The sequence below is a fragment of the Amblyomma americanum genome, chromosome 10 (assembly GCF_052857255.1).
Source record: "Amblyomma americanum isolate KBUSLIRL-KWMA chromosome 10, ASM5285725v1, whole genome shotgun sequence".
Lineage (NCBI taxonomy): Eukaryota > Metazoa > Arthropoda > Arachnida > Ixodida > Ixodidae > Amblyomma > Amblyomma americanum.
The window spans coordinates 54,397,779-54,423,263 of record NC_135506.1 but is presented as its reverse complement, the minus strand read 5'-3'; the positions used below and the strand labels follow the sequence as shown (position 1 = coordinate 54,423,263).

At 48.0% G+C, this 25,485-nt stretch overlaps 1 protein-coding gene and 1 long non-coding RNA gene across 2 annotated transcripts in view; both read left to right on the top strand.

Moving 5' to 3' along the window:
- Positions 1-9,799, top strand: part of LOC144107641 (uncharacterized) — a 171,136-nt gene extending 161,337 nt beyond the window's left edge. Inside the window, exon 3 of the long non-coding RNA XR_013309337.1 lies at positions 9,672-9,799. This is a non-coding gene — a long non-coding RNA (uncharacterized LOC144107641). The remainder of the gene's footprint in view (positions 1-9,671) is intronic.
- The window catches only part of mib1 (E3 ubiquitin-protein ligase mind bomb 1), a 500,932-nt gene that overhangs the window by 382,427 nt on the left and 93,020 nt on the right, over positions 1-25,485 (top strand). The gene's annotated exons all lie outside the window — the stretch shown is intronic.

Sequence of the window (25,485 nt, the reverse complement as noted above, 5' to 3'; positions counted from 1 at the left end):
CTTCATGAGATCCCATCCGCTCCTGCGTCGTTCCAGCTCGCCGTAGCTTTCTTCCCCTGTAAAGCGTGCTTCGCCATTCGCAGGGGAGTACGCGTACGGAGCACACTTTCGTTCTGGAGGGATGAGGGGGAGAAGAGAATGGGGAGCGAAATGGGATAGAGGCCATTGTCGTAAAGAGGATTTCGCGGTTAGCTCGTTTCGGTTAGCGGAATTGTCGGTACCGGCGCTTCGAGCAGGCATTTCGGTGCTCGGGAGAGCTCTAGGTCTTGGCCGGCTCGGGACGCGCCGCAGCCCACATTGCATTTACGCGCGCTGCTTTCAAGTCAGGGCGTTCAAATGTTATGAAATAAGGCGCCGACTTTCATCCACGGTCTGCACACCTGTATTCTCAACGTGACGTCATCTCTGCACTGCATGACTTTTACTAGATACCTTTCATCACCTGCAGAATGTTTGGTTCGTGAGCGTTTTACGGGTTCATATGTTGATGTATTCTTTGTATCGACCTCGGTGTACCTTTCCTTACTTTTTTTTCTTTTTGCGGAATTTTAGGTTACTTTTGCTTCACAGCAAAGCAAACTCGCCAGCATTCTGTAGTAAAGTTTGCTGTCATTCGTCTTTTCGATGTGCAAGGATTCAAAACACTACGAACACATTGCATCGCTTTGCGGAGTTCGGTAACTTCGGTGCAAGCGATGCTTGTGTTCTTCTTTGTCCTGTCTTTATTTAGTTTTTCTCTCATCTGTAGTGTCTCCGCTTACGTGAAAGCTGGTGTTCTCGTCACCGCCACAGCTGTCGTCGTGATCGTCATTAATAGTTAGCAGAGCACCATTGTTGAGACCTCGGAACACGACTTGCTTTGCTTTGTGCTCTCGTCAACCCCTTAGTTTCACTCAACTGTGTCGGACAAAGAACCTTCGCGCGTTCTGAGCTGTGCGCTGCAGCACCCTTCCGGTCTTCTCAGCAGGAAACGTGTGATAGTTCAGGCCTCGCTTAAAGGGCACTGAAAAGGTTTCATGTTTGGTACATTTGTGTCGACAGCTCACTATTTTTGATACATTATCTCCCAGTTCAGTACGCCTAGGCCGGTGTCTTTGCATTTTGCTCAATGTTTTGGCGCGATGTCTTTTGTTCTACAAAAGCACTTGCTTGCACTTCTCACGCTTTTCAAGCAGTTGGTGACGTCATTTCTTGTATCACTGGTAGTACGCAGCGGTAATTTTGTATTTGACCGCACCGAGAAGCGAAACCGAATGTACTTGAGAAATATGACGCACGACGTGTTTCGGTTTCAGAAACACTCTTTCTACTATCGTATCGAGATATGTATCGTATTGAGATATCGTATTGTATCGTATCGTGTTGTATTGAGATATGTATCATATTAGCGTAACTGCGTTTTTTGCGAAAACACGTTACAAAAAATTTTCACTCATGGTTTCTAGCTGTGACATGAAGGCGTGCGTTGGATTTGAGGACCACGACTCGAACTCAGTCTAAAACGGGGCACAGCGAGCATAAAAGTCGCAAAAAGCGTGGTATGCTAGTTCCCGCTCACCTGCATCTGACCTCATCTTCGTTTTGCCGTCGTTTACCTTGTGGTTAGGTCGCGTTCCTGAAGTACAGCACGTTCCAGTGAATCGCGAGATAAAATCTCTACTTCTACGTTTCAGAAACGAGCAAACACTCTGGAGCTTTGGCGAAAAGTCGGATAATGCGTCGTGTAGCTTAGTTTACAGCATACAGCAAATAATTAAATTCACTTTAGTGCAGATTTGAGGCAGACTTTTTAAACGTTCGATGCACCGTTTGCTCAAACCGTGCTCGGTTTCGTGCAATAACGAGCTGGGCGCTTTTCCCATAAAGCTTTCAGTTCCTCGCCAATTGATTTTTTTTTAGGGTTTAGCCCGATCCCGTTCCAAATTCTTGGTGAGAGTTCGTCCGAGTTTCGACCTCCTACGCGCACCGAGTAATGAAAGTTCGGAACTCTGCCACATTTTCTTTCGCTTCTGTTTCAGTTCTCGGGGCGAAATCTCTGCATCAGCAGCGCATGCGGCTGTCTAAAGTATAGGCGTACACGGAGCCCGGGAGCTACTTTTCGCCACTGTCTTTTCTGCTTGTCCTGTCTTGTCTTGTTTTATTCTATTCTTTCCAAACTCGCGAGCCCGCGAAGCTCTTTAGGTGCTACCCGGAGCTTCAGGGTAGCTCGTCATCTTCTGAAGGCTCTTGCTCCCGTATTGCTGAATCCCCAAACTTTTCGTCCATCGCTGTTCTCTGCGCTCCTTAACGATCCCCCTGCTTCTAGTTTCATCGTTGCAAAGGTTTTTTTTCTTTGTATCGCCATTCTTTTCCTAATGTCTTCCCTGAAATTTCTTCCTTATTTTTCTTCATCAGTGTTAGGTTTTTCTTTGGTCAGTTAATTGAGTTTTTACGGCCTTGGTCTTAGCGCTGAAAGCTAGACTTTCTGTGCGCAGAAAGTTTATTCTTATTGCTTTTCTTTCTACGCCAGAAAGTATTCTCATTACCTTACCGTGCTGACAAAGATAAAACGAAGTGTGAAGATTCAATTAGTATCCATGCCCAAATTTTAAGATTAGGCCTCAGGCACGTGTTACGGCGCTAATTATTCATTTCCGTTTTACCTGCAAATAGATCTTCAGTAGGTGCACATTTATTAAGTGCCAACCTGGGAATGCAAACACTGATGCACACAATTTCATCCAATAATTTGGGCCTTCCTAAATGACAGAGCTTCCACAGAGTAGTATTCGTATAAATTAATTCACTTGGAGCTTAGGTTTGTGTATGATCTTGGTGCTTGTGGTATAACGCTTTTCTCTCCCACTTTCCAGAAGGAGCTTTCCTGTCCTCATTTAGTTTATTGCAGATTCTTTTTGTGTGTCGCCATATGCGGTCTGCACGAATCTTGTAGGAAACGATTGCCAGTTCCCCGGCGTGGCTTAAACAATTTTTTTTATTCTCTGAGGAAAAAAAAGAGTTGAAGCTCTTAGTTTGAGTGAAAAAAATCTTTAGTTATGCTTGCGAGACGAGAATACGGTAACAAAGTGAAATGAAACAAATAATTGCATGCTGATGATGCGTCATCGGGCCTAAGCCTCCCTCATTTGAATCTCGAACAGCAGCCGTCGATCGAAACACGCTTTTGTTTCTAGTTTCGCCACACCTTCCCAATTGTGTGTGATACGGCTATCTTTCAAACTTATTTCGCAGCTTCCTTCATTCTGGCTAGAGCCTTCACGAAGACGCGAGGGCTAGCAACACCCCGTTACACTCCAGTGCAGGATGAGGAAGCTCCGTTACGGTTCACATTCGAGTATTGTCTACTTTCGCTTATTCTCTTTCTGCTTCTTGGAATATTGCCGAGCGATAATGAAACGACATCATCATCTTTGGGTTAAGGACAGTAAGTTCGGTGCGATTGCAGTAATGTTCTAGGCGAGTGAGCTGAAAGCTCATATGGACCGAAAATGGCTGTGCCTTCTATACCTTTGCGGAAAATTTGTGACGTTGCTCTCCGCAAGAGGCAGTGAATTCAAGCGAGCCCCGCTGGCAGTTTCGTGGAATTCCTACTAGACGGCGCTATCAGAACGAGCTCTGTAAGTACGAACGAGCGGTAGTGTAAATAAATCTTCGGTGAAAATTAGCAAAAAGCGATTGCAAGATTGGTGGCTCAAAAGGAGACAGGTGACATAAGGTGAAAAGTGTAGGAAGACTTATTTAAAGAAAATGGCGAATTTTAATAATTTATAACGCAGTTAAATAAAAATAAAGGAAAAAAAGCTGAGCTTCAAAGGGGACACTCCTACCTTCCATCCATCCATCCTATCTTGTTCACAGTCCCGCTTGTTTACATACGTGCACTTACTAGAACTGAACAGTGAATGTTGGAGAACTGTGTTTCGCAGGCTTAGCTTAGAGCCGCCATTTATTCGTCCTTCATGCCAGTGAAAAGTACTGGAGCTTTTTTTTTTATCCATCTGTCTTACGTGGAGATGTACAGGTCCCATCTCGCTCCTGGTTACTAATTTTCGAGGCTTATGATCCCTGTGTTTCTCATGCACGCGTCCACGCCCACCGTTGCGCACTGGTAGTTAGTATGTGTGAAGCAGACCTATTCCCCCAGAGTCGATGTGTACCATTCTTGTCCTGGGGGCTACGGCAGTACATGGGTCTGTTGTGGGAGCTCCCGTAATAAGCATGCGAAGAAGATAGCCTTAACATAATGCATAGTTTGTAGCAGCTTCCTTTGTGACATATGCGTATACACGTGTTTTTACGGGCTCGGAATACTTCTGTAGTGGACGTTAATAGGCGTGTTACCGCTTCCTCGTCATTGGAATTCCTGGAGTCTCTGTGAAAACTAAGCAATGCAAAGCGTTGGAGGCAATTCCAGGAGGATTTAGGATTTTTTTATCGTACATGTGATTTTCTCCTTCAGGCCACGCCCCATCCACTCCTCGAGCCCACATGGCACAGACACATTGGGATCATGTTCTCACTATCCAGCTGCTCAAAACTTGTTGGTTATGATGTACAGCGAACAGTGCCATGAAACGCGCAAAAGTATGCCGTTATGCAGCCATTACAAAACGCAATCCATAGCGTTTGAGTTCCACTAATCATCATCGTTATCAGCTTGGATTCGCCCATTCCATTCAGGCCTCTCCCTTTCATCCCTCCAATTAACCCTGCCCTGCTCCAGCTGCGGCCACTTTTGCGCCGCAAACTTCCTAATCTCGACCACCTACCTGGCCTTCTGGTTCTCCCTGTTACGCTTGCATTACATTGGAATCCACTACGTTATCATAAGTGACCGTCGGAAATCTTCCCTACGCATTACATGAATTGCCCATCCCTATTATTCTGCTCTTCCTGATCTCAGGTGGAATATCATTACCTCGCGTTTGTTCCCCAACTCACTCTGCTCTCTTCATATCTTCTTGGCGGCGCACTCATCGTTTGGAACGCGTACTTGGTGCATTGCTCTTTTAACCGTGACATCGTAACGCCTAGCGGCCGTGTCTATGCTCGCTGAAATGTAGTTCGTAATTCCACTCTCTCGCATCGCGAGCGCTGTACACTTACAGTGTTCCCAACTCACTCTGCTCTGTTCGTATCCTCATGGCGTCGCACTCATCGTTTGGAACGCGTACTTGGTGCATTGCCCTTTTAACCGTGACATCGTCACGCTTAGCGGCCGTGTCTATGCTCGCTGAAATGTAGTTCGTAATTCCACTCTCTCGCATCGCGAGCGCTGTACACTTACAGTGTTCCCAACTCACTCTGCTCTGTTCGTATCTTCATGGCGTCGCACTCATCGTTTGGAACGCGTACTTGGTGCATTGCCCTTTTAACCGTGACATCGTCACGCTTAGCGGCCGTGTCTATGCTCGCTGAAATGTAGTTCGTAATTCCGCTCTGTCGCATCGCGAGCGCTGTACACTTACAGTGTTCGCAACTCACTCTGCTCTGTTCGTATGTTCCTGGCGTCGCACTCATCGTTTGGAACGCGTACTTGGTGCATTGCTCTTTTAACCGTGACATCGTAACGCTTAGCGGCCGTGTCTATGCTCGCTGAAATGTAGTTCGTAATTCCACTCTCTCGCATCGCGAGCGCTGTACACTCACAGTGTTCCCAACTCACTCTGCTCTGTTCGTATGTTCCTGGCGTCGCACTCATCGTTTGAAACGCGTACTTGGTGTATTGCTTTTTTCACCGTGGCATCCTAACGCTTAGCGGCTGTTTTTATGCTCGCTGAAACGTAGTTCGTAATTCCGCTCTGTCGCATCGCGAGCGCTGTAGACTTGCAGTGTTCCCAACTCACTCTGCTCTGTTCATATCTTCCTGGCATCGCACTCATCGTTTGGAACGCGTACTTGGTGTATTGCTCTTTTAACCGTGACATCGCAACGCTTAGCGGCCGTGTCTATGCTCGCTGAAATGTAGTTCGTAATTCCACTATCTCGCATCGCGAGCGCTGTACACTTGCAGTGTTCCCAACTCACTCTGCTCTGTTCATATCTTCTTGGCGTTGCACTCATCGTTTGGGACGCGTAGGCCTACTTGGTGTATTGCTGTTTTAACCGTGACATCGTGACGCTTAGCGGCCGCTTCTAGGCTCGCTTAAAAGTAGTTCGTAATTCCGCTATCTCGCATCGCGAGCGCGTGCCGCCAACACCAGTGTTATCGTGCAGAACAGTGCAATGCTGAGACCCAGACTCTGGCGCCGCAAATTTGGGCGAGGCGAGACATGCAGTCGAGCCGTTTTCGCAGAGTAACAGAGCGTTCCAACTTGTTCCCATCTGCGTCCTGATTGGTCGGGCATCGGCTTCTTCTAAGTTCGACGTCCGTTGCCCGGAGTTAGTGACGCGTACTGCGGGTTTAGCAGGAAAGAAAAAAAAAACGAACGGACGTCGCCCCCTCCCCCGCTGTTTCGCTGCCTCAGTTCCTTTGCCCATTTCCCCGTCCCAAAACCGAAAGCAGCGGCTTCTGTGGCGGCTCCGCAGAGGTTATTGTGACGTTTCCGGACGCCCGGTTTTTGCTTCCGGTTCACCGCCGCCCCTGCCCGGCTGTTGGAGCCGTGTTCCTCCAATATCCGAGGAGTGTCTCTTCTTTTCCCTTCCTTCCTTGTTCTTTATCTCTCTCTTACTCCATTCCGTTCGGTTCTCCGCGTTCCTGCCTTATAGGACTCGTGGGTTATCGATCTTTTTCCGTGTTGTTCCGACTGTACGACTCTTAGGTAGTAATTTTATTTTTGTTAATATTTCTTTTTTATTTTTTTGCTGTTGCAGTCTTCGGTCGTCCCGAGGCTTTACCTCCGTTATTTGTCGGTCGCCAACGCGGCTATGGCATTGTTCTGTGCTCGTTGGGCGTCGTTTCGTAATCGGGTTGGCGTGCTCTCGGCGCCCCCTTCTGTACCCCGTTCCGGCCGCGTAGTTTTCCGCGTTGGCGTGCGTCTGTATGTGTGCTTTCCCGCACTGTTCGTGCTCCGTCGTTTATCGCCCTCTTAATCTTCTGCGCCCTCTGCCGGATTGTCGGTTCGTCTTTCCTTATTACATTTTTATTTTATTTTGTTGCCTTTACCGCCGTTGTTTCCATGTACTCTCCTGGAAATCAAAGGGCCTTCAGCTGGCCGCTCTCTTGATTTCGTTTTCGATATCATCGGACGTGCATCCCGAGACTTTGCTTGTGTTGCTTTCTCCGAGCTTGCTTTTATTTCTTGGTGCAGCAGCTGATATGCTCCGTTTTTTTCTGTACCTTTTGGACTTAATTTTGTTACCTATATATAGCTGTTTGTTTTTTTAACGTTTGTCCGGTACGTTCTAACATTTGTTTGTTTGTTGTGACTTTATTCGCGTGTCTAGAACCTTACTTGCTTCTGCCTTCGAGACGCGCTCTAAACGAAAGCCAAGTGCGCCTGAGGTTCTTTATATGTTAAACCTAAAAGCACATCGTTTTATTTTTTTGTACACTTGGCATTTCAGTCAGTACTGCATCACTAACAAGAGTTGCAAAGTTGGCTAGTGGGCTGAGGGTTTGCAATTTCAGAAAAAAAAACAAGAAAATGTGCAATAATTGTGCGAGGAAAGGAACGTACGTCACCGTAATCATCGCACTGTCAGTGAAACCCGTGCTGCCGAGTTGAACATTGTGACAAAGAAGGCAGCGACGCTCGAGCAGAGTAGTGCTTAACTCATCGGCAGCGATTGCTTTATATGCGGCCGAACGCTTCGCAAGGGCCGAAGAACGAATGCGGTCAAATGTCGCCGGAAATTCGCACCATACCCAGCAAATCTGTACAAAAGCTTTTTTGAGCGGGAAACCGTTTATGAACTCAGTTTTTTTATCTAATGTAAGATTTCACTATAACGATCAAGATATCCGCAGATCGCCCGACGGCAGTGTTGTATTTTTTTTAATCAATCAATCAGCCAATATTTTATTTCTTCCTCAGAAAAAGATTAACGGAGGACGAGGAGGGCTCGAAGAAAAAGTGGAAGTTTCCACTTGACGAGCTTCGAGCCCCCTGTTTTTTTTTTCTATTCACGTTTTGGCTGTGGTCAAAAGCGTTCCCCGTGGGTTTTCTAAGGGAGTCCTAACTGTTAGCTGCGATCGCTGGAAACACTGTAAAAGAAAGATTTCGCTACATATCAGAATAATGGATCATTACCATCAATATTTCCATAACAGTATCTTGCAATTTTTCAATTTTCAAAATTTTTGTCCGATATTCTTTGTCATGAATATGACCTTACCGAGGCCGATTAAAGTGGGCGCCTTCCTTCACCTATGAGCCGTCCAGGAACATGCTGCGCCGACCCTGCAAAATCATGTCGTTCCGACATCTTACTCTCAGAACCATATACTGAAAGTTTTTTTTTTTTTCGTCTTTCAGAATGAAGCTAAAATCCAAGCCAAGCTGCGGCGGTGGCAGCACGCAAAGCCCGTTCGCGCAGCGATTCGAAGCGCATAACAATGACCATTTCCTTTTTCCGATGGAGCGCCTTCTGTGCGCGCGAAATGATTCTTTCCCGCCGAATCGTTGGGCGAATTGCGCGGAATCGCATAATCGGGAGAGGGCCGCGGCATTGTTCCCTCACCAACAGGGACCGCTCGCTTCGCAAACCCGTCCGCCTCTTGTCCGTGTCGTGACCCGGTCCCATCGCGCGTGGGCGTGCTCTCTCTCCCTCTTCGAACACTGTGTTACGCCCCACAGCACTGCGCGAGGCTGCCTAAGCGTCGTCGATCACGATGCTCACTTCCTTCTTTTAACGTTTTTTTTTCGAGAGGGACTTCTCGTAATGATCAACTGGCAAGGAAATGACTGATAAACTGTTCCACTTAACGTTTGCGTTCTGCGTCTTGAGTACGTCTCTCTTGGTTGCGGGGTTGTTGGTGAATATTGTTATTTCTTTCGACGAAGAAAAAAAAATAAGCGCTTAAGCGTTTCCGGAAATGAAGAAAAGAGAAAAGCAGCGATGCTTGGGTCTTGCTTTCCTTGTTTGCTCTTTTTGCCGCTGATGGAACTTGAAGGAAATAAACGCTGCCGGAATTTTGCCGCCCGTTGGGATGAAGGAGTGCGTTTATTGTTTTCATGTTTCTTCGCTGCATTTCGTCGTGAGAGTTTGAAGTTTATCTTATTTGTCGTGGCCTGTTGCCCTTACACAATGCCTGCTTGAAAGCTTTTGTGGAACATCTAAATTGAGGAATTAGCTAGCTGGAGAAGTGACTGGGGTAACTTGTGAATGTGTAAGCTGCAGTATTGATTGAGAAATTCATGAGAAATTCATGTCTCCTCACCGCTGAACGTTGAAACCATTTCGCTTTTTGACTTGCTCACTTGGAAACAGTGACCACCAATATCCTTAACCATACCCTATATGGTCCTCGCATTAGTCCATGTCTTAGTTTTTTTACTAAGCTTTACTGTTCTTGTCGCGCTGCTGTCATGATGTCATAGCCGGTACGCGCAGGGCGTCTTTATTTTGATTTTTTTTCTTGGGTCGCCCACCAACGAATGTTGCCGTCATGAGGCCTGTTCTTTTGTTTCATTGCGTTAGGGATTGCCTGGTGAAAACTTTTGGGGGGCCAGTGTAAGTGAACATCCTTTAATCTCGCTCCGTTTTCTTTTGCCTTCTCTCGTTCGCAGGTGAGTGTTCCCACTCTTCACACGCGCTTAGTTGGGAATGTCGCTCCGGACAGCTCGATCGCCCTGCTTCGTCATGCCCAACGAAGTGCTGACGCGTCAACCGTTGTTTGCCTGAAAAACCCTTCCCCGAAAAGCAAGTTCTCATTGTTTACGGGCAGGTGAGTGGTTTGATTTTCACCTTGCTTTCCTCCTCGTCGAACGCAGTGCCTTTGCGGCATATCTTCGCTACTGCGGCAATGGTTCACGTCGGCTTATACCCCTGTCACACGGACACTGTAAAGGTACTTTGAACTAGTGCTCCATTACTCTAAGGACGAACGCACGCTGCCACACGGACGCTCCAAAGGACACCTAGCTCAAAGGAGCTTCGAAACAAGGCAGCTCGAGTTCGTCCTTTGAGGCTTGCGAGTTAACAGCATAAATAAATTGAGAAAAGAAACGTTCAATTTTTATTTTATAAATTCACTTCATAAGATTAGTGGTGTTTTAAAATATAAGATAATTTGTTTTGTCGCAGTCTCACCACGCTATACTCTCGTTCCAGATATACGAGCGCCACGGTATCCACGGTAAATATGCTGCCATGTCGGCCATGTTGTTTGTTTGCAGCGAGTAGCGACGGAGAGCAGCTCGTCACATCTGCGGTGCTGTCGCCACTAGACTCAGGTCGCCACTGCTCGTCCACGATTATCGCACGTCGAGACTGCACTGCTCTTTTTTTTATACAGTTTCGTGCTTGTTTTTTTGTGTGTGTGCGTCGACAAAATGAGTGGCGGTGAACCTGCAGCCAGACTGAGCGAGTTGGCCTCAGTGTGGCCAGCACTGTGATGTTATGCTCTGTACTTAGAAAATCATGTCATTATTGCAGTTAAAATTGCGTTGCTTTAACATAATACGGTTATAAAACTAATTTACTAAAAAAATGTGACATTTCTGTATTTACATGTGCAGTGAGGTTTGCAATTCTAATAACGCTTTTCGCCGATGAGGGCGCTAAAAACTTCTTGCGAAGGTCGTTCCGCGACCGTGTAGCACGGACGAACTTCCTTGAAGTAGTGCTCCTTTGGGAGCGTAAAGGAGCATTAGTTCAAAGTGCCTTTAGAGTGCCCGTGTGACAGGGGTATTACTCCCTCATTAGGTACCTTTAGCATAGCGCTACCGCCACCGTCACCGCGTACCGTGCCCCGCCACTGCGCGCGCGCTGATTGGTCCGGACGCGGCAGGCGGGCGCTCTGTTGACGGGAACGTGGCGCCATCTAGCGCCTTCGGGGCAATCTGCGCATGCGCAGTGGCGATGCGCGGTACGCGGTAGCGTTACGCGTTATGCTAAATGTATCTAGCAATTGTAACCATAACAGCGCAGTAGGATTTCGACCTGTGCACCGTACTAAATCGACTTTCAGAGAAACGGCTCCGTGCTGGTGGGAGCCTTTGGAGAGCTTCACCGGCCTTCGGTCCTTCACGCTGTGAGAGACGTCGAGCGAAGTCTGTTTCGCGTAAAAACCGCCGACGGGCTACTCTGCCTTGCGGGGGGCGGGTTCAAGAAGCGTGTCCCTTCATAGCCGCGTCTCTACGAGGCGCTTGTTCTTGAAATGTGCCGTACCTTTTCTTCGCTGTTTCTGTCTTCCGATTTTTTTAGGCGTTCGTTGTGTCCACAAAGTAGTCTGGCCTATATTAGCAGTTCCCGCTATATATATTCTCCGTGCAGCTTATGGAGAACAGCGGGATCGGGATAACTCGTGCTTCGCGAAATGAGCAGCAATGCTTCGCAGTTCGTCCGAAGGGGATAGCGGAAGGAATCAGAAGTACGTTTCAAAAGAAAAAGGGAAAGGTAGCGAAATGAATCAAAAGTGCGCTGCAAAAAAAGGAAAGACAAAGGCGGAGGAAAGAAGGAAGGTTTCGTCTCGGCGAACGTGCCTCCGTGCCAAATTGCCCTGTCTCTGGCGACGCGTACACCGTGAAACGTATACGCCCTCCAAGAAGAAGCACACGACGGCTATTATGCTTCTCGTCGTCGGAGTCCCTGCACCCGCACTTCTTCACACTTCTTCCCAGCCAGCCGAGGCGTTTTTTTTTTTATCGCCACGGAGCTCTCCTTTACTCCCGCGGCGCCCTCTCTCGGCTGAACTGCGCAGTATTGGGGAGGCTCAGGAGCGAAGTGAAGCCCGTCGACTTGTGTGTGCACCGTAAAGAACATAGTTCCCATTTAAGACGGGCTCGCATGGCGTGTTTACTTAACCCTGTAGTGCCTGGTGATAATAACGTACAGTGCAGACTGTAAGAATGTGAATAGCTTTCGATTCTCGCAAAAACGGATCAGGTCCTCACGATAGTGCAGAAAACGCGTTTTCGTGAGTATTTTTAATCGAAATTTCAGTTTCCAGATCACTTACATCTGAAGTCGGTCCTACCGGTTAATTTTCAGCTGGCTTAATTACTTTTGTGGCTATTGCTGATTGAATTCCAGGCCGTTATCATTTCCTAACATTTTTTTTTGCATTTCTCTGATTTTTAGGGGTTGGTGATGCTAAGACCCTGGAAGTTTGCTACCTTAATCCGACATTTTCGTCGTCTGAGCGTTACAGTGTTGATGCTAATCTGCCTGTGCGACCATCGAGTCGCGCATGATAACAGGGGTACGGAGTATAAGAGTTTAAGGACACCTTGACTTGTCCACGGGTGTCCCATACTCAGTAGTGTTGGCAGTGCAGGTCGAAAAATATAGGGCATAAAGCGGTAAAAAAAAAAAGAAGGAAGCAGTGCCACCTTGAAATGGCGCCTATATGAAGACTAAATCATCGCAAAATTTGAAGTACAGGAAAACGCCTAAGCATACAGGCGAAATAAAAATAATATGCTGATATTTTGTAATTTTAGCGCAGCAAAAAGAAACAAGCAAAAAGCGCCCCAGCAGTGTCCCCCCCCCCCCCCCATTTCGCAGGGGAATCTTTAAGAAGGAAGCAGTGAAAGTAAGCGGGAGAGGATTACGAATAAACGCAAAAAATGCGCGAAGCTTTTGTGCGAGATGTCTTGTGCGAGATGGCCGATTGTTGCTGCAGATGTTGTCACTTGAACGAAAAGCTGTCGGACAAAATCATTTCGGTCCACACCTGACAAGCGGGCGATTTTTGGCAGCGACGTCTTCTGATTTCACTCCTGAGAGTAGACCACTTATGCCGCCGCAGATCCCAATAGGGCCGTATTGGTTCGCGTAAGGGTTATCAAGACGTGTCCAGTTGGCGAAAATCGTAATCAAAATCTTGAAAAAACTGGCGGGCATACTGAGACCTAGCCTACGGCATGCGCAGTCAGATAAACCTGTAAAGACACTAACTTCTTTTTTTCTCCATCGCAACTGTCGTTTATAACTGCGCCCCAGCAGTTCTGAATGCCGCTCGAGCAAGGCGAAAGTCAGTGAACTTCCCCAGAATTGTCTGTAGTTCTTCAAAATTACACGCAGATGGAAAAGGAGGCTGCCATGCATCGCCGGTGCGAGTTTGGTCCAGCGCGGAAATGGCGGGAAGTGCGAGTGTTGTATTTGGCTTGGCAAATGTTGGGCCGAAAACGTGTATTCGGCTGTGGAATCACAGCTGCGTCCCGATGCAGGCTATTGTCGGCTCCAGCGGTCGTTCTCCTGATCGTGCTGGGCGATCGTTGAAGAACTGAATCGCCGCCATTTTCGGCCGCGCTCAATTTGAAGACAGCATCCAATTGAGGGGCATTAAACAGGAACAGTCATCGCGAACAACGTGGGAAGATGACTTTACGAAAGCTCTGTGGTGCCTTCTTGTCTAGCAAGCAGAGTGATAAGGGCACGCGCCGCCGGCGATAAACAGAGCGCTGAAATCAAGATTAAAAGATAAAAACAAACAACGTTTTGCGGGAATACCTCAATACAGTAAAAATTAAAACGCAAAAAAAAGATATTTTTCCAACAGTAACCAATCGGCTTTGGTAATTTTGTAACCGCGATGGTTTAACGGTTTTGATGCTTGCTTCATGAAAAAAAAATCCCATTTTCGCGGACTAATTCATGTGTTACGTAAATCGCTAGCCAGGACATGTACGGATTTCACACATCCAGGCTTTCCCGCGGTGTATGGGCCATCGCAGCGCCAGTTTTTTCTCTGGGACTATCTCTGGGTATGAGACTCTGTGCAAATTTCAGACCTGTCAGTGTCCCGTACTCACACTTGTGCTCATGTATTCTGTTGTAATCCACAAGCACAATGAATTTTTTTTTAATAAGCTGGCTACTTATTTGGAAGGTGTGTTTGTTATCACGCGGTCAAATGTATTTTGTCGGCAGTTATAATTCTTCCTTATTTCATAACCTTCGGCAGAAGGTTGCGTTTTCTTTTTTTATTCTATAAAAGGACATTCGTTGTATGAGATCGTACGGTAGTAGAATCAAAGAGCTCCGGGTCGGAGCCGTCATTAGCTCGGCGTCGCCTCGGCATGGTACCAGTATATATACACCGACTCCACTGGCTGTATACCGTTGGCGCTGTTGCCTCTGCACCGGCGCTTTCTCAACGCGCAAGAGTGCGCGACAAGTGCCTTGTTCGCGACATTTCTTCCCTTCCCTCCTTCCCCTTTTTTTTTCTTCCCCAGCTTCCCGCTGTTCCCGATTTATGGCGTCCCAGATAGCGGGCGACGTCGTGAGTCCCCCTCTGTGTCTGCCTCCCCTTTTTATGTTTCACGTTCGCTTACTGTTAAAAAAACACTGACGCTTGCGACAAGTTCTCTCTGCACCCTGACTGTCTGTGCTGGTCGGGACAAAAAAAGGAAACAGGAACAGGAATGAAGTGAAGGCCGGAAATGGTGTTGTTGGGTGGGGGTGGGGAGGGGTTGTACTTGTAGCTCGCCGTCCAGACACCATCAACTTTCCTAATGCAACCTCTAGGCTTGCTTGCTTGCTTTCTTTCTGCTAGGTTTCCTCCTTGAAGCCTTGTGTATCGCTTCCTTTTCTGTCTCTGTTTTCTCTTTCTGTTTGTTTCTTTTTCTCAATCTGCTTTAAAGGAAATGAAAGGTTCTGCACCGACTGCAATGAGATCTGCCGTATAGCAACTCTGTGCGCAGTGGCTCTTCTGGGCCACTCTGGCGGCAAATAAATTACCCCGTTTTAGCGCCCGTGATATATTCCGCTGATGTTCTCGTTTACTTTTTTTTTTCCTCGCGCGCTGTTCCTTGGCCCACTCGGCGTCCTATCTATAACCTTTTTCCGACTGCTATAAAAACCGCTGCGACGACGGTATCGCTTGCTAGGCGAGGAGCGATCTCGCGGCCGTTCTCGCGTAGCGAGAACAAAGTGACCGTGCTGTTTCTTCTACTATGCTATAGCAAGAGCCACTCGATGCGCCCTTGTTCGCGGCCTTGTCTTTTATTTGTGTTTTATGATTATTATTAATATTTATTTCGTCTGTTCTCTTCTCTTGATATTTTCTCCTTTTTTTACGTTCATACTTTTAGGGGCAGTTAAAATATCCAGGCCGGAAAGCGCCGCATTTTTTTCGCGTGTTGCGCGTCTGCCCCTTTCGATACCCATCTCGAAGCATGATCTGTCTTAATGTCCGGTTACACGTCGTTAGCCTGCGATGTGTCTGAGAACATTATTACGTCGCGGTGTCGGCTGATGGAGGCCCCTAATAAAAGTGGTCTGCAGACTGTTTGTAGACTTCTTATAGACTGTGTTGCCTTCCTATAGATATTTCATTTTGTAAATTCACAGTGTATATACTGTCTATAGAGAAAAGTCTAGTAAAACTGTATGGTCATAAATCTGTAGATTGTATATAGACTGTCTATAGGATTCGTAATGTCTTTAGACTTTTCTGTAGGATTTGTCTATAGCCAGTCTATAGACTTTATAGGCGAAAGTCTATGAACAGTCTATAGACTGTCTAAATAAATTTTTGTAAGGGGCGCGTGCGTTGTGTGTCGTGCCCCACGACAGGGAGATTGGATTTTTTATTTTTTTTAACTAGAAGTCAGTCAGGGAGACACACTTGCGAAACATCGGGACCGATTCGCAAGCTCATTTCTGGGTTGTTTCCCGGAACGGCAGCTTGTGTGCTTGTTGGCTTTCCACCTTGAACGGCGCGCACACAAACAGGAGTATGTGTGAAGCACAAAAAACGAGCGCTGTCCACGTCCTTCTGTCTGCGCTGTTCGCGTTGGAAGGGATTATTAAGGCGTACGCAATTCGTGGCTCATGAGTGGCGCGGGTGTTAGTTGTAGGCGGAAATGGTGGACGGGAGTTGTGGACAGAAGTTGTCCGCACAAACTGTCATTCATAAGTTTTATGGTGAATAAAATAAAATCCAAAAGTTGATCAAGCACAGGCGATGAGCAACGTATATGCAATGAAATAAAAACAAATAAAAAGTAGAAGAGAAACAAAATTAAAACAAAAATAATGAAAATAAAAGTAAGGGATACATTTTAGAAACATACATGAAAAATGGAGGGAGAAACAGAGGGAAGGGAAACGCGTTCTCATTTCCGTTATTAAGAAGTCCTAAGTTGCTATCCTGTAATTTTTCGCTTCTTGTCCGCATGGTGTGAATGACTCCCAAATGAACTACCCTGCGCTAAGTTTTGCATGGCTATTGCTCGCAGAGTGGACACGTTTTTTGTTTTGTTTTTTGTACGCGTCGCGTATATAGGGATACGTACAAAGTGTAGCCTGCATTCCATCCATGTCGACCTGCACGCCACTGTGCGGTTCGGCACACACTGGCCGACGCCTCCTTCGTAACCGCGTTGAAGCGAGGTCTGTGCAAAATTCGGAGACTATACCGGGGACTTGTATGTATCAATCATATATTCAACCGGCACTCACGTGGTAATCATGCGTCGACCGACGCATGTAGCCGCAAATTCTTATTCACCGCTTGAGAGACCGGAGCTCGTTAGCCCGTTATGGGCGCGCTAATCCGGTCAGGCCTGCAGCGCGCCGGATTAGCGTCGCTCGTTTCGCCCTGCGACACACTAACGCGATGGGAGACGCGCTGATTGGATTTCAAAGCGTTGGTCGACTTACGCCGTGTCGAGCGCGAGGATTAACGGTTCGACGTGGATTTTTGCTCTTATTTTGCTCTCACTTTGTTGGCGCTGCTTGGGTCTCTTTGTGTGCTTTTGATTTTTGTGCAAGCGTTGACAGCCCTGCACTAATTACTGATTGCGCGTTCGAGTTCAAGTCCGGGAGGTTTTTCGAGCGTTTAATTTGAATTGGTAGTCGCATCACATTCCTAGAGTCCCTTTATTTGGGGTGAAATGCTTGGGAAATGGGTCCTTCACCCCACCTTGAGAAGTCGAAAATACTTCGTGCATGGCGCTCTTTGGCCACAGATGCCAAGCGCCATAAAAATTCATCGTCATCATCCTTAGAGGTCCTTCTTTTCTGCCACAACAAGCCGTTTTTTTTTAATACCGAGTGGAACGATTTTATTTAACGGCGGAAGCAGTCAGCCGAAGCCGAAACTCGGTCCCTGGCACGAGACCAGCTTCGCGTGACGCAGTGATGACGTCACACACGTTACTAGAAAAGCTCCGGTAGAGCGTTGAGGCGTTGAAGTAGCGACTGGAAACGATTGCTGTTTTCATACAATGCCTGAGACGACCTAATACATGTTCTAGGTCGTGTCAGGCATTTTATGAAAATGCTTCCGAGGCTCGCAAACCTCACATTTTTGTTAGTCGTGTAGGCGGGTGCGGGTAACGTTTTTGACGTCATAAATGCAGTGCTGCCCGTAGCAAAGATCTCAAATGAGGTTTCGGAAACGGGAAACTTTTAAGACAGATTGGCGATGTCGCATGGCTGCCAAGTTTGGTGGAAGTAATCAGGCGCGCGTGAGAAAGACCTAGAGTATAAATGTCATTACGATATCCTAGCCTCGAAAAAACCCAGGAGCTTCCCTTTAAGGGGCTGTCTTATACAAAAGCAGTGCTATATCTCTAGTGTTGTTAATGCGTTTGTAAAACGTACAGTGTCTTAAAATGACACATTGATACCGCTCATTCTGGGATCCCTTGTTTTATTGGTTCGCTTTCTTGTTGGCTGCTCCGTTTCGTCGCCCTCCAGTTCACGTAGACCATCGGTACTCATGTCACTGTGTACCGAGGACTACAAGCAGAGAACACACCTGGGATGCCGCTTACTCCTAACTCCTTGAGAAAACTGACGATACCTTAATTCACCTATGCCGCAGCTGCTCTTGCTTCCTATTAAAGTCTTTCTGCTATCGGTGGCACCGGGCGTACGTAGCACAAATCAGGTGGCGCTTACGTGTGTTAGCTTTTGAGAATTTTGTACAGGTTACGCCTGGAGCTAGTGTGACTGAGGTAATTTGTAGGTAGCTCTTTCCTGCGCTTGGATTTGCTACCCACTCCACGCGAAAGCTCGAGTCTCAAAAGCTTGCGCCCTTCGTCTGGACGAGACCATGGAGATAGAGGGAAGAACGAGGCGCGCATGCGTCGCAGATTTGCCTTTCCAACATGTGACGGGCGCTGTGGGACGTCGCACGAGTCTCAGAGGCCGCGATCGGGAGGTTCGGCTGTTTACGCCTCATCTCGGTAGATGGCGGGACGTTGTCGGCTGCCGCGCATGCGCCTAGCTTGGTACGAAACGACGGATTTATGTGACGTGCCAAATTTCGGTACCGTGCGGAAAGAGTAGAGGTCGCCCATTTTGGCGGCCGTCGTCGTAGTGGGTTTTATCAGTTGGTATCAGTTGACTTTGCTGCCAGTGTCTTGGCTGCACGCGGAAGATAACACTTAAGATAATTACGTGTTTTTGAGACGTTTTGTCGCTTGTTTTTTGGCGTCTGAAAGAGCGAGAAGCGGGATAGACCGTTACCACGTTATACGAATGAAATAACGTCTGTCAGCTTAGTTGTTAGCTCGGAATGCGGAAACCTGGGACCAAAGAACCAAGAGTAATGGAAAGCTGCATTACAGGCAGCATTCGGCAACTGACGTTTGGACGGTCCGTTAAGCTCTGCTGTGACCGCACCAAAATAGTGACCTGCCCTAGCATGAGTGTGCATTAGCATCTTTGTTTGTTTGTTTTTATCATAGGAAACTCATCTTGTAACCCAGTATGCATCATTGCTTCATGACCTTCTGCTGGGGTATTCTTTTAGAATGCTAACTTCGCTGACGTTCAAGGACACCAAACTGATCAGGCCTATAGGAGGTACACAAGGGCGCGAACAAGATACTAATCCATAGAAAAGTTGATTTTAAAGAGCTGGAAAAATACAAACACACTTGCTTGTTGCTGTTGTATAGAGGATATTTGTTACAAAATATGTAATAAAATCAGGGTGACTTAGAGCTACATCCAATCCAAGGAGCGGGCAGTATTAGAGAGCGGTGCTCGGCGACAGATGGCGTTCTTTTTAACCAGTACGTTATCGAGAAGTCTTCGAGTGATGACCGGTTCCCTAATACTATTGTGCTTACACAGACAACAGATGAACATTTCGTTCCCGAGAAGCACCAGAGGTCAGGCGTACGTTGCATGGCCACGGAGTGGAGACCAGTCGTTGATGTGGTTGAAAATACCTACACTGATTGGTCAACGACCGTAGCCGTTCATATGAGAAGTGACAGAATAGGATTCAAAGAAGTGTCCAAGCTGGAAGATAGCCTCTGTTTCTTGTTGCTCTCTGCATGTACACAAGAAATAGTGTGGGGGATAAACTTGAACCAACTCGGTGATAAAGTTAGCGAGAAGTACGTCAGCAGCGTCTGGGCACTTCCTAAATTGGCATCCTGCGCGGTTACTTAGCCTCTCTCATTCCCCTGTACACCTTCTCTTCCCTTTCCTTTTCTCTGTTTCTGATAGGCTGATAATTCCCGGCGTAGGCAATCAGGTGGTGAGTTACAACCTTTGGTACGAGACCTTAAGAGGCTAAGTTTTGTGGTCGACTCAAAATTGGCATAAATAAATCAAGCACGTTGTGTCATAGCGGTTGCTAAATAGAAACTGTCTATGGGAAGGAAACGAGGTTAAGTAGTGAGTGAGTTGTTTGTAGGCCTTGCAGCCGGGCCAGACCTAGACCACGCGAGATAAATTAGCTAGAATGGAAGACTGGGCCGGATAGCATTTGCCTGGCGCACTCCCGGCCGAAACACAAGCAGCTAGCTATAGCTGTACTCGAAACACAGAGAGCGTGCAGCCGATGAATCCTTCCGCTATTCACATACGCGAGCACGACTTGTACAGAGGTCAGCGAGAGCCGTGCAGTGCGGTTCGAGTACGGTGCATGAATACTTCACCGTGGGTTCGAGGCAGCACTGCGAGCAGTGGAGAGGGAAACTATGGTGCAAGCCGAAGATGTTCCAGGGAAAATGTAAGCGAACACTGAGGGCAAATTTGAGGTGGCCTGTCTGGATAGCCCACCCCGTTCTAACGACAAATACGCTGATTTCAGTGAGAACGGAGCTTATGTTAGCTAGAATAAGCTAGAAAAGGCTAAGCGAGCGAAATGCAGGTGTCCCAATGAAGGGCCGATTTGGGAAGGTAATTGTGGTACGTCGGCGCGGTTTTTTGTGTCGCGGATCACGTAGGCTAGTCAGTACATCCGTTCACTTCCAAAGGTTGATAGCGGAATGCTTTTCGGTGTAACGCCACAATTTTGGAGGAAAAGGTGAGGGGGGGGGGGGGGGGGGTTAAAGGCAATTTTCTCTTTCGGTCCCGGACAAACGTCATTTGCCAAAAAAGAGCCATAGGCCCCATTTGTACCAAGAACAAAAATTGGATGGAGTGGCTCTCGGTGTTCCTTAAGACAAGGAAATGTACATGGCCAGTATATGTATAACGCGTAGAACACCGTTAGTCCCTTGGAATGTCATGTACTTAACCGAAACCCGCAGAGATTCTGGGTTTCAGGACATTTCAGGAAAGAGAGAAGAGCGCACAGCACGGACAGAGTAAAAGGACGGGATGAGCGTTTGTCCCGTTCTCTCACTTTGTCCGTGGTTTGCACCCCCCCCCCCCCCCCTTATTATATGCCAACAAGCCGAACAAGTACTGCTTGAAGAAATTTGTTGGAATAAGACGACCGCGGCCCTTGCCCAAGACAGTAGCACTGCTTCTTCACTGGGAACAGAAAGCGGATGAGTACTAAAGGTCGCTGATCAAGTGCTCAGTATCTCCCGCGCCTGGTCGACCAGGACGAACCGGTCTTCCAACTGCGCCCACGACAGCCAGGCATTCCAGGAGGCAGGTGATGGATTGAAGGGGATGGTAGAAGTGTACAGGGCGACAGGAGAAGAGACAGGCTCTAGACTGGAATCGGGAGCAGGGCAGTTGGGACAGCTTCCTAGTTTAGTGCAGGAAGAGCGCCTTTTTTGTGGGCTTGATTTGACTGATGGCTACGATGACCGTGATTAATTTATTCTAAACATTGCCGTTACCACATAAATTAAGTCAGTCTCGCTGACATTACAGGCGGACAGCGTTTCTCTTCCTCCCCATTCCTGACAAAAAAAAATTCTTTACAGTCTATAGACTGTCCACAGATTTCTGTCTTTAAAGTCTGTAGACTGTACATAGACAAATCCTATAGAATTGCCTATAGGCAATAAAAATTGCATAGACACTCTTTAGACAATCTATAGGTTTATGGCAATATACATTTACTTGACTTATGTCTGTAGGATGTCTATAGACTACGAATAGACAAAGAAATATCTATAGGGAGGCAATAGAGTCTGTAAAAGTCTATAGACTTTTTGTAGACACTTTTTATAAGGGGTGTGCGTACATGACGTCGACTCGCCACGTGTTTAACTATATCCCTTTCTGCGCCGTCGTTTCCGGGTGATCGCGCGTTCACCGGGGAGTGAGCGGACTTCCATCGCGCGAGAAGCATGCACTTATTCCCATCAAAATCCTTTTTTTTTTTCTGCTTCCTCTCTTCCCTCGCTTTTCCCTTTCTTGTTTTTCTTTCCCGTTCCGCCTTACCTATGAAGGCGCATAAATCTCGCACAGGCGAAGCTTGTTCGCGTGAGCGCCGAAGATTACGGAGCGTCGCTCACGAGTTATAGTTCTGCGAAAGGGCGAGGAAAAGTTTTCTTTGACGACGCCAAGGCGGCTTAATGAACCCGTGGCGCGCAGTCACTTTGGGACTCTCTCTCTTTCCGAACGGCGGGTTTTGTTTCCTCGGCTTGAGGGAACAGGCAATGAAAAAGAGAAAAAATACCGACAACAGTGCGAGGCAGTGCTTGCGACGAGACTTCGTTTAGGGAAAAGAAGGGAACGGGTAGAAGGGGGCGGCTCGGAGTCGATAAACAGCTGCCGTATTCCTCGACGCTTGTTCTGTGTTCCTCTCCTTTCTTTCCACCTTCCTTTCCTCCCTCGTGCGAGTTTAATCGCCTGTTTGTTTGCCTTTCTCGCTCACTCGGGCCTCGGCTTAAGAAGTTCCTCTTCACTCCGTGCGGCGAACTCCCGCCGCTTCGGCGCGAGGCGGAACTCGGTGGGGAAGCATAGGGAGCAATGCGGGAAAAGGGGAAGTATTGGGGACACTGGTATAAGGGACACCGGAGGGGGGGGGGGGAGTCCATTGGAAAGCGGATTATAATCGCGCGTCGCGAGATAATTTCCGCGTCCCAATTTTGTGCTCCTCTGGCGTCCCTGATTAAGCTTCATTAGCATCGCGCCTTTTTCTCCTCCTGAGATTTCACGCGCGCTTAGTTTACCTTATCTCTTATACGGTCACGGTTGGCGCGCATATCGGAGCTGGTGTGAAGGCGGTTTTGCCGCTGTCACCAGCGCGGTTTCGTTCCAAAGGAGCGCTTTGTCGTCGTCCGAGCTCTTGTGTGCGGCGTCCTGTGGGAAGGTTTAGTCTTCTGACTAGCCTTTATAACTCGATGACAGAGGCCGTGCTTGTGGCAAGAGGGAAAGTTATGTCGGACCACGTGACACGCTTAATGACGCGGATGTCGCACGTCCGATTCTCTTGGGTATAGCTGTCTTGCGAGGCCGAAATTCATGTGCAAATTTCAGCGCTACTGTGTGGCTTTTGGGAAGGACTTGCACCCTGCGAAGAAAGAAAGAAAGAAAGAAAGAAAGAAAGAAAGAAAGAAAGAAAGAAAGAAAGAAAGAAAGAAAGAAAGAAAGAAAGGAAGAAAGAAAGAAAGAAAGAAAGAAAGAAAGAAAGAAAGAAAGAAAGAAAGAAAGGAAGGAAGAAAGAAAGGAAGCAAGAAAGAAAGAAAGAAAGAAAGAAAGAAAAGGGAGGAAGAAAGAAAGAAAGAAAGAAAATGACAGCGAATCTATGGGCTCATCCGACGGAAATGCGTGGCATTAGACTTCCATTTCCATATGCATGATACGACACATCGCACACATTTTTTTTTTAAATCCACCTTTATTGCACACTTAGTCTTGTTTGTGCCTCTTTACAGTTGACTCCTTTGCACACTTGGTCTTCTGTAGTCGGATGGGAGTCAAGAAGAAAGCGGCTTTTCTCCGTCAAAAGGAGCCTTTTCCAACCATTGGCGTCGGCCGATTCTCATGAACCTACTAACGTGACAATGGAGGGAGTGGCAATGAAAGGGGATAGTTCTCTCTATGCACCGTGCGCCACTTCCTGCATTATCACCCTAGCCTCGCTAGCAGGTTCATGATAATCGGACGATGTCATTGGCTGGATGGGGCTCCTTTCGACGGGGAAAAGCTGCTTTTTTCTTGACTTGCATCCGACTGTGTTTCATGTCTGATCTGCAGTGTCCAACGGAAGATGGGCATCCGGCGCGTGTGTGCCGCTCCTCTTTCTCCGCTCCTCTCCTCGGCTCACTTTTCTCCTCACCCGCCGCAGTGGCTCAGTGGTTAGGGCGCTCGGCTACTGATCCGGAGTTCCCGGGTTCGAACCCGAACGCGGCGGCTGCGTTTCGATTGAGGCGAAACGCTAAGGCGCCCGTGTGCTGTGCGATATTAGTGCACGTTAAAGATCCCCAGGTGGTCGAAATTATTCCGGAGCCCCCCACTGCGGCACCTCTTTCTTCTTTCATTGCCTCCTTTATCCCTTCCCTTACGGCGCGGTTCAGGTGTCCAACGATATGTGAGACAGATACTGCGCCATTTCCTTTCCCCCAAAACCAATTACTATTATTATTCCTCGCCCTCCACCTTCCACGTACGGTAGTCACCCACCATGTTGTTCCCGTGGCAACCACCCTCAGGTTGATGCGCATTCCTCCTCCGTCCACGGCAGCCACCCTCTGGGTTCTTCCCGTGGCATGGATTTTTCTCTCTCCACTTCACCTGTCAACCATTGTAGGTGGCGGTGTTAGATCAGGCGCACGGTTCTCAGAGGCTGCAGAGAACGCCGGGCCGCGTTTAGATGGAGGCGAAACGCAAAAGGCGCCCGTGGGCTGTTCGTTGTCAGCGCAGTAGTGGAAATTATTCAGGAGCCCTCCACTGTTCCTTCACGGCGCGGTTGAGGCGTCCATCGAGAAGGGATACAGTTAGTGCGCCATTCATTTTTTCGCAACCGATTACTTTTGGCAACTTGGGGGTCCTAATGCTCAGGCATTAAAAGGTTATGGCGGCCGGCAACGCGTTGAGTAAGGAACGAGTTGGGGCAAATAGGTGGGGTGATTAGAGTCAGTAAAGCGAAGGGCTTCATGGCTTTGTTTTTTTTTTTCGATCTTGTTTAAGTGGTTATAGAGACCACAAGCTGAAAAGGTATCGAATGGAAGCGGCAGTCGCGGGAAATTAACGGCATACTCTGCTTGCTGATATTCTGCGCGCTCTGCACGCCGGGAATGTTGTGAAAGCGCGCTAGCAGCACGTTTGTGTTCGTGTGCAGGAGAAGATAATTCCGTGCAGCGCACTTTAGCATTAAATCATCATCATCACATACTACGAGAAAGAGACATTGGAAGTCAAATCGTTGCGCCAGCACTCGAGAGCGGGTGGGAACGAGAGACGCCCGGGGAATTCTACATGCGGACTTGGCATGTGCAGCGCGTTTCTCTGTGGTTTAGCGCGCGCATTTAAAATGGGCCCACAAGAAACCGAACATTCGGCCCCTCTTAACTGCGTTTTTATCTGGTCGCTTTGGCATCCCGCATGAACGTCGGTTCTGTCTAAACCAGTTCTATATGGTACAGTAATAGTCATCTCTGTACCGAGGCATTCGCTTTAGTGGTACGCGTTGGCACGGTCGCTTACTACCTCGCGGACAACCGCATAAACCGCAATAAACGCGCCGGTCCCCTGTAGATGTTGGGGGGTGGGGGGGGGGGGGGTGCTGAAGCAGCGCGAAATCGCGCGCACACACACCCACGCAGATTGCGCAGCTCAAACTGAGGCGCGTCTGGGAGCGAAACAAAAAAAAAAAGGTAAGGAAAAATACGAGATTGCCTGGGCACAAAGGCAGGGCGTTAATGTGACGCGCGGCGCGGAAGGTTTTAATGAGATAAGACAACCGGCGGTGCCCGGGGAGTGTGTTCTCGCAACCGCCTCCTTCCTCCCTCCGTCTTTTTGTTCCACACCACGGAGCGATCGCGCTTCCCCCGTGCCGGCTTCCTTTCTCCCTCTCCCTGTTCTTTAATCGCTTCTTCGCGCCTCGCGTCAGAAAGTGCCGCATGCGCTGCTGTTCCTCCGCATGGATGGACTGACGGATGGATGGTGCGTGTTCCTCTCTCTGTTTACCCTATACGCGAGTTCGGTCTGCCTGTGCGTGAACAGCGCGGGTGGCTGATGATGGCTGCCGTTGTTCCGAAACTTTCACGTGCCTCCTTTCTCACCGCTGCCCGTTATCGCGGAGCCGAGCTCCCGCTGCGGACTAGGGTGGAA